This window comes from Mustelus asterias, chromosome 26, assembly GCF_964213995.1.
Source record: "Mustelus asterias chromosome 26, sMusAst1.hap1.1, whole genome shotgun sequence".
NCBI lineage: Eukaryota > Metazoa > Chordata > Chondrichthyes > Carcharhiniformes > Triakidae > Mustelus > Mustelus asterias.
The window spans coordinates 14,166,535-14,176,043 of record NC_135826.1 but is presented as its reverse complement, the minus strand read 5'-3'; positions in this window follow the sequence as shown (position 1 = coordinate 14,176,043).

Below are 9,509 nucleotides of genomic sequence, written 5' to 3'. Positions count from 1 at the left end.
CTGGCTACCCAATGTTGGCAGGTGGATAGCCTTACTGTACTCACTCACCCTCACCGCCCCCCACCGCCCGCCCCCCCCCCCCCCCTCCCCACCCCATTCTGCCTTCAGGAATATACCCGTGGGTAAATCAAGCTGGGGTACTGGCCTGTCTCTGTGCCCAAGTGCCTCAACCGAGGGACTGAAGATTCTGCCCAGCGCCTCACCCCCTCAGCTTCTCCCTCTCCTGTCCACTCTGTGCTGCAGGCAGACTCACACTGCTGCAGCTCGGAGACATTACTGAAGGGGCCTGTTTGTAAAGTGGCTTCAGAGATGATATGCAGCTCAATGTGCAACGCTGAGAGACATAAAACTGCCTGCTGCGTTGTGTCAGTCGGGTCATCACATAGTAATTAATGACCTACTCTACGAGTGCTGATGCACTGCGCCCGTGATTAAATGGAAAATATGAAATCGCAATAATTATATCAAAACTAGGATCAATGCCAAAATAACCATTCTATTACAAGTGTTAGAGGTCGGCCCATTACCACAGGCTGAATTATTCCACCATTAATATTTTGCTCTTGAGTTCGGTATTTTTAAAATGCTCATGACATCGGCACTTCTTGAGGGAACGCAATCACAATTATTACCATAATAATTACATTTGACGCTTTGAATGTTTAGACTTAAAATGCTCTTATAAAACTGCAATTTTTCACTGTCAACTTAATGTTACCATTCAATGGCGTCCTGGTGGGCCAGTATTCCCAGCTCACAGTCTCAGAGTGCCTGCGCAAAATCATTCTCAAAGGAAATTATTGGAGAGTTGTGTAGCAATTACGATCATTCTTGCAGTTCAATAGGTAACAGACCACCTATTGTGCTCTCCGTATGGATAAAGACATCCAAGTATAAATTGCTATTTAGAAAGACACCAATTCATCAAGGACAGTCAACATGGAGCTGGGAAGGGAAGGTCATGTCTGACTTAACTTGATTGAATTTTTTGAGACATTAATGAGGGAGGTTACTTTGTTTGATGTGGTCTTGCGTGCCTTTTAGCCAGGTTTCTGATAAGGACCCACACAGCAGACGGGTCTGGAAGGTAAAGGCCCCTGGGATCCGAGGGCAAGTGGCAAGTTGGATCCAAAATTGGCTCAGTGATGGGGAGCAAAGGTTGATGGGTGCGGGAGGGGAGGAGCATAGATTTGTTGGGCTGAATGGCCTTTTTCTATGCCATGTATCATTTGCAATCCTATGAAACAGAGATCTTGAAGATCACAAACCCTTGAAGATAGCAGGACAGATAAATACAATGTTAAGAAGGCATATATACTTCCTTGTATTTGTAAGGGAATGAATATGAAAACAAATAGGTCATGCTAGAAATGCATAAAACACCAGTTAAAACACAGCTAGAGTACTGTGTCCTGTTCTGGTCATTTCATTACAGGGAGGATGTAATCACCCAGTGAGAATTTGGATGAGATTTATGAGGACATTGCCAGGAATGGAGAATTTTAGTTATGAAGAAGGATTGGATAGCTTCGATTTGTTTTCTTCGGAATAGATGATGCTAAGAATTTTAATTGAAGTGCATAAAACTATGAGTATAAAACAGGCATGGTGGCACAGCGGTTAGCACCAGCGACCTGGGTTCAATTCCGGCCTCGGGTCACTGTCTGTGTGGAGTTTGCACATTCTCCTCGTGTCTGCATGGGTTTCCTCTGGGTGCCCCGGTTTCCTCCCACACTCCAAAGATGTGTAGGTTAGGTTGATTGGCTATACTCAATTGTGCCTTACGCCAGAATTCTATCACCTTGCCCGCCACGGAATTGATGTGGGCAAGGGGCGGACAATGGAAATATCTGTTGACCTTGGGTGGGAATTTCTGGTCTCACTCGGGTGAGGCTGAAAAATACCGCCCTTAGTGTCAGGGAAATTAGGAGGGCAAATACGTGGGGTTATGGGCATTGGGCCTGGGTGGGGTTGTTGTCAGTACAGGCCCGATGGGCCAAATGGCCTCTTTCTGCACTGCAGGGATTGACCATGCTAAATTGCCCCTTAGTGTCCAAAGATGTATCTGTTAGGGGGGATTAGCAGAAGAAATGTGTGGGGTTATGTGTATAAGGCAAGGAGTGGATCTGTCAGTGAGTCAGTACAGACTCGTTGGGCCAAATGGCCTCCTTCTGCACTGTGGGGATTCTATGGCTCTATTGAATAGGAAAGCTATTCCCTTTAGGTGAGAGATCATAAACCAGGATTCATCAATTTATAGTAATTGGTAGAAGGATTGAAGGGGAGTTGAGGAGTAACTTCCTGGTCCCAGAGTGGAACTGAGGGGTCTGGAACTTACTGAAATGGTTCTTTGCTTCCTATGGCTAGGAAAGGAGTTAAGGTTTAATGTTGAGGTTAACGATCCACTCAACACCCTCAGTGTGAACAATTCTGATGCCATCAGGAATGGATCTCTCAGGGCAGAAGTTTAGCCTATGGGCAATGGTCTGATCTTGATGGCCACAGTCACAAAATGAGCTGTTCCCCATGTTCAACTTATGGAGCAAGTGGTCACATCTTCCAATCCTCAAGCGGTTGGAGGTTGTCCAGCTTTGCTGCAGAAGATTGAAATCTGTAATTTCACCACTCGGGTCAGTCACCAGGTTGTGGTTGGTAATGTTTGCAGTGCCATCAAGAGGTGGGGCTCTCATCAGTTTAAAGGGCTTGGAGTGTGTTCCATTCAGGGCTATAGGGATTTTGGATGGATCTGTGTCAACGGGAGGGTTGCATTAGCTGTCAGTGGCTGTGTTTTTTGAGGAGGATGCTTTCCCTATCAGCGTCAGGAGTTCAATGTGACCTAACACGGAAAGGCACTTGGGCTGTGTTGGTATCAATATCCCCATGAGGTGGAGATCTGCCAATTTTGTGTTGTAATATGCCTTTAATGGATAGCAGCATGACATCACCAGAAGGGAAGTGTGTCATGCAAACCGGTCATGGTTTCACTTTTGATTCTGAGCAGAGCACACACCGCTCTGCTGCCAATGTCTTCCAGCTTTCTCCCGATGTGTAAATGTTCTTACGGGCCTGGTCTATATAAAAGAACCCATGATACACTTACACAATCCCTTACGTGCAATTGGTGCCTTATATCATCATAACAACACAACATGACACCGCAACAAAGTTCCTGGGAAAATCACCTCGTCGCCACACTTTGACGCCTGTGCTCAGTAGTGGTCAAACAGTCTGGCAGCAAGATTGAGTATAGCATGACATGGTGAACAGTCTTAGATCATGCTATATTGAAGGAGCAGATTCTCTGAGGCAAATTTTACTGTTCCACCCACAACCAGGAATCGGAGCAGGCAAGGGGATGGCCATGGAATGGTCTGTTGACCTCGGGCAGGATTTTACGGTTTTGGGGCAGGCTGGGCTGGAAAATCCTGTCCTCTATGTTTTGTAAGGGGGCCAATATAATTTTTTAAAAAGTGGATTGTGTAAAATACCTTTAAAAGATAGCGGCATGACATAATTAGAATGGAAGTGCGTCACGCGATCAAATCTTAATTTCACTTTTGCTCCTGAGCATTGCTGTTGATGTCTGCAGGCTTTCTACCTATGTGTAAATGTGGGTGGCATGGTGGCACAGTGGTTAGCCCTGCTGCCTCACAGCTCCAAGGACCGGGGTTCAATTCCCGGCTCGGGTCACTATCTGTGCGGGAGTTTGCATGTTCTCCCCGTGTCTGTGTGGGTTTCCTCCGGGTGCTCCGGTTTCCTCTCACAGAGCAAAAGACATGTTAGTTAGGTGCATTTACCATGCTAAATTCTCCCTCAGTGTAGCCAAACAGGCACCGGAGTGTGGCAACTAGAGGATTTTCACAGTCACTTCATTGCAGTGTTAATGTAAGTCTACAAGTGACTAATAAATAATAAACTTTCCCATGCTCCTCATCTAAATAAATGAACGCCCAACATGTTTACACAATCCCTTATGAGCGATTGATGTTTATAACATTATGACAATTCATGTGGCAACTTCTGATCCAGTGGGCAGCAATACTCTGCTGCTGGGTAGACCAGGGTGAGTGAAACAGTGCATAATGTTTCTACTGTCCCAGGCAGTGGCCACCAGTTTCTGTATGAGATTCACTCCCGTCTTTACCTTGGCTCTTGGAGGGGTTCCCAATAGGTCAGTATACAATCCCAAGATATCTTAGCCATGGGTGAGTGGTTGGGCATAGAGATGAACATAAAATTCTTCACTAGCCTGAGAGCCTTCAGGTGGAAGGCTGAAATGAAAGTCTGGGCAGCGTTTGATTGAAGGCTTCCAGATGACGTAGATCGTCAGTGAGTTCTTTCTCAATATCCTGAGATTCTTCAGCCTGGAAGGCCAGGGCCAAGTTGTCAGCATGTGCAAAGGCTTTGTGGGATGGAGGTCATTGGTTCAGACGTTGAAAATAGCCAGTGTGAGGAGAGGCGACGGCTGAGTGGTATTATGACTAGTAATCCAGAAACTCAGCTTAAAATTCTGGGGACCCGGGTTCGAATCCCACCATGGCAGCTGGTGGAATTTGAATTCAATAAAAAATATCTGGAATTAGCAATCTAATGATTGTTAGGAATGGGAGCGGTCAGGCCCTCAGTTTTGCATCTTAAAGGCAACATCTCCAACAGTGCAGCACTCCCTCGGCACCGCACTCAGCATCAGCCGAGACAAGTGTGCTAGAAACTGAACAACAGCTGCCAACTCTAGTAAGGTTCCGGATTCTCCGCAAATTGAACAGCAAGCTCTTGGGCACAGAGCGAGCCAGAAGAAAACCAATTCAAGAGATTCTTCTCATTGAGCATCATATGGGCGGCACAGTGGCACAGTGGTTAGCACTGCTCCCTCACAGTGTCAGGGACCTGGGTTCAATTCCTGGCTTGGGTCACTGTCTGTGCGGAGTCGGCACGTTCTCCCCGTGTCTGTGTGGGTTTCCTCCGGATGCTCCGGTTTTCTCCCACAGTCCGAAAGATGTTCATTGGCCATGCTAAATTCTCCCTCAGTGTACGCGAACAGGCGCTGGAGTGTGGCGACTAGGGGATTTTCACAGTAACTTCATTGCAGTGTTAATGTAAGCCTACTTGTGACACTAATAAAATAAATTTAAAAAATAATTTTCTTCAAATCGTTTTCTTAGCCTGTTGTAAAAATATTGCAGATGGGAGGGGGGATAGTTGTTGGGCGAATAGTCAAGAATCATCCATTTGGCTAGCCAAGGTTGAATAGCTTTCCAATTGGCTGAGATTTGGCACAGGGGGTGGGCCAATTGGAGGGAGGTGATTCTGTGAAGAAATATCCAGCCAGATTTGATCCTGAAGTTACTGCAATCAAGCAGAACAGAGACCAGGTACTCCCCAGAATAAACACTGACTACAGTGTGTTTGTGTGTGAGTGTTGACGTATGCATGTGTCTGGGTGTGCGTGTCTGCATGCGCACCTGTATGTGTGGCACATGTATGTGTGTGCGTGTGAGGTGGGTATAGTCAACCATGATGCCCCTATGATCGAATAGCCAAATAATTCCTCACCATCCAGACTGTCACCGGGAATGTGACCATGAGGACAAGGCTCTGGCTGAGCCTTCATCTCCAAGAGCGAAGGAGAGAAAATTGGACAGGTGGGGGTGGGGGGTGAGGTAAGGGGAGGGTGGCGGTGGGCTGGGGTGGGGGTTAGGTAGGGGTGGGGGTGAGGATGGGGTGGGCATGGGAATGGGGTGGGGTGGGGTGCATTTGCCATGCTAAATTGATCCTTCGGGTGGGGTTTTATGGCCTCGTTCTCGTCCTTCCCTAAACCATAACATCCTGACCGAGGGCGTTTCCATGGTCCGCCCCTCGCCCGCTCGGATTCCCGTGGCGGGCGCGATGGTAAAATTCCAGCCTTTGTCCCAAACTGTGTAGGTTAGATGGATTAGCCATGTTGTGTGTGTGGGATTACAGGGCTAGGGGTAAGTCTCTGTCAAAGAGCTTGTGCTGACTTGATGGGCCGAATGGCCTCTTCTGCACTGTCTATGAACACCTCAGATTGTAGAAAGCATGTGGGTGGCTGGAAAGTGCAATGAATGGCAAACGCTGTTTGTTCTGCAACTGACCACAAAAACTGAGCCAATATTTATCACACCATTCACTGTGAGGGGCTGGAACAGCAAAGGCTTCAATAAATATTTCCTGTTTGGACACTGAAGGTAGCATCACTCACTGGCACAGGACTTGTTCTCTAACAAAGGACAGGCACATTCATCATGCTCGCTTTTCCTGAATTAATTAGATTTGGTCCGGTTGGGTACCATCTCATTTAAGATTTCATGCCCCGTCTGTTATTAATCGTTCAATGTGCCGTGACACTTTGTACATCATTCTTCCCTTCAATGATGATGATGTTCAAGGTGGCTAACTGGGAACGTCCCACTTGGTGTGGAACTCCTGTGTATGTAGCCCACCTCCACCCACACACCAGGAGGGAAATCCCAGCCCCCACAGCTGTCTGAAATGGAAGGTGTTTCATTCCTCAATGGGGACACTTCCCTCATCTCAAAGAGCACAATATCATTTTAGAAAAGTTACTGTGAAAATCCTCGAGTCGCCACACTCCGGCGCCTGTTCGGGTACACTGAGGGAGAATTTAGCATGGCCAATGCACCTAACCAGCATGTCTTTCGGACTGTGGGAGGAAACCGGAGCACCCAGAGGCAAACCACGCAGACATGAGGAGAACGTGCAGACTCCACGGTCACCAAGCCGGGAATTGAACCCGGGACCCTGGCGCTGTGAGGCAGCAGTGCTAACCACCTTGCCACCCTAAAATCACAACGTTCTTGGGTGGGTTCAAACCACCAACAGCCAAACGCGCTAACCAATTGCTACCATTGCTTCCACTAACCATTTGAACCCCTCCTCCAGTTTTGTGGATTCTATAGTGGAGCTTATGCTGACTGTTTAGCCACTGGAGTGTGACATTGATATAGGGGATCAGCCATGACCATGTTGAATGGTGGAGCAAGCTTGAAGGGCTAAATGGCTCCTATTTTCTATGTTTCTACTTGAAAGCCATAATGCAACTTTCACAGTCGATAGAAAACACTTTACATATTGCCCAGATATTACCAGGCTTAATCTTTATTTTGCTTGCTTGCATAAATGGATAACATCTACACGAGCAGCTATTTACAATGGGCTGGACTGGCGGTGTTGTGCAAGTCTTCCTTCTGGTAGCAGCTTGCCCCTCACATCATGAATGTTAAACAAAAACAGAAAATTCTAGAAAACCTCAGCAGGTCTGACAGCAGCCATGGAGATAGAATAGAGACAAAGGGTTGGATTTTCTGGCCACACTCACTCCAAGATTGGAAAATCCCACTCGAGGTCAACGGACCTTTACGTGGTCCTGTCCCGCCTGCTACGATTCCTGTGGTGGGCGGGATGGGAAAATTCTGCCCAATGTTTCGAGTCAGTGACCTGAGTGGGCGGCACGGTAGCACAGTGGTTAGCACTTCTGCTTCACAGCTCCAGGGACCTGGGTTCGATTCCCGGCTTGGGTCACTGTCTGTGTGGAGTTTGCACATTCTCCTCGTGTCTGCGTGGGTTTCCTCCGGGTGATCCGGTTTCCTCCCACAGTCCAAAGATGTGCGGGTTAGGTTGATTGGCCATGTTAAAAATTGTCCCTTAGTGTCCTGAGATGCGTGGGTTAGAGGGATTAGTGGGTAAAATATGTAGGGATATGGGAGTAGGGTCTGGGTGGGATTGTGGTCGGTGCAGACTCGATGGGCCGAATGGCCTCTTTCTGTACTGTAGGGTTTCTATGATTCTATGAGGATGACCCTTCGTCAGAGCTGGACGAAGGGACATACTGAGTCGAAACGTTGGCTCCATTCTCTCTCCTCAGATGCTGTCAGACCTGCTGAGATTATCAAGCACGTGCTGTTTTTGTTTCAGGCTCCAGCATCCGTAGTAGCTTGCCTTCATCATGGGAGAATGTTAAGATGGTTGATTGATGAGGGTCGTGTATCGGAACTCCAGCCCTACCACGCTATGCCCACCCCGGATGGTGATGCGTGAAGACTCTGAAAATGGCTGAAAAGTGAATCGGAATGTCAGCAACAGGAGAGAAAGGAATCTACAGAATGCGCATTACATGTGGCTCACAATTGGAAATAAGCAAACGGAGGCAGCTGCAGAGTGAGACCCGGGGGATTGACATCTCGAAAGTGCCAAGATTTACTGGCTTTGGCCAGATGAAACACAGTGACCTTTTCCAGCGCTTTATATTCTTACATTCCTGTCTAATTCCCAAATGTCCGTTGAGATTTTTATGATTTCATAAAGAAAACTACGTCGTGTGGAGCCTCAGTTTCCAAATTTGCACCATGTTCCCTGTGGACGGCCTGCATTATATTTGTGTGTCTAACAGTAGTAACTCATTATGCTGGAGGCCAGCTTCAGGTCTCAAGGCCAACACGATGTGATCTCCCAATTTCCCTTGATATTGATTGACATGAGAAACAATAAACATAACAGAATCAAATGTCACCCAATCACACAGCTGAAAGGACAGGGGGAATGGAAAATTGGTCTAACATTTCTTTCCAGGACTGCACCACGCTGGTTGTTGCTATGAGACAGCGCTGAGCAAGTAAATCCGGAGAGCTTTGAGCCAACATTTAATATTGTCCTCCATCAAGAAGAAACATACAAGAAACTCCAACCCTCCGCTGCCCTCATTACAGCTGGGCAATCGGAATTCTCCAAAGTAAGATCGACCTGACCATCGGGAAGGCTCTTTTTTGCCCTTCCTCAAGATAAGCTGCGCATTGAAATGTTTTTCTTGTGCTATGTTATCAGCCTCAGTAAAGAGGATATGGTATATTGCAAAAGTGGCAACACTTCAAAAATACTTAATTATCTGTAAAGTTTATTTATTATTGTCACAAGTGGGCTTACATTAACACCGCAATGAAGTTACTGTGAAAACCCCCTAGTTGCCACACTCCGGCACCTGTTTGGGTACAACTGAGGAGAATTTAGCATGACCAATGCACCTTACCAGCACGTCTTTCAGACTGTGGGAGGAAACCCGAGCACCCAGAGGAAATCCACGCAGACACGGGGAGAATGTGCAGACTCTACACAGACAGTGACCCAAGCTGGGAATGGAACCCGGGTCCCTGGGGCTGTGAGGCAGCAGTGCTAACCACTGTGTCACCATGCCACCCTCCACTGTGCCACTGTACCGCCCTAGGACAACCTGAGGTCATGAAAGGTGCAATATACAGACAAAGCATACCATTCATAGAGTATGTCGGGAAAGAGGAAAGGAGAGAGTGCAGAATGTAGTGTTACAGTCATAGTTAGGGTGTAGAGAAAGATCAGCTTAATATAATAACCCGACTGAAAATGGACCGTTGCTTGGAAGGTCCACCATTTTGACTTTCTGTACTACAATGCACCTTAAGGTAGATGAAAACATCTCAAGATAGAAAAGCTTCAATAGG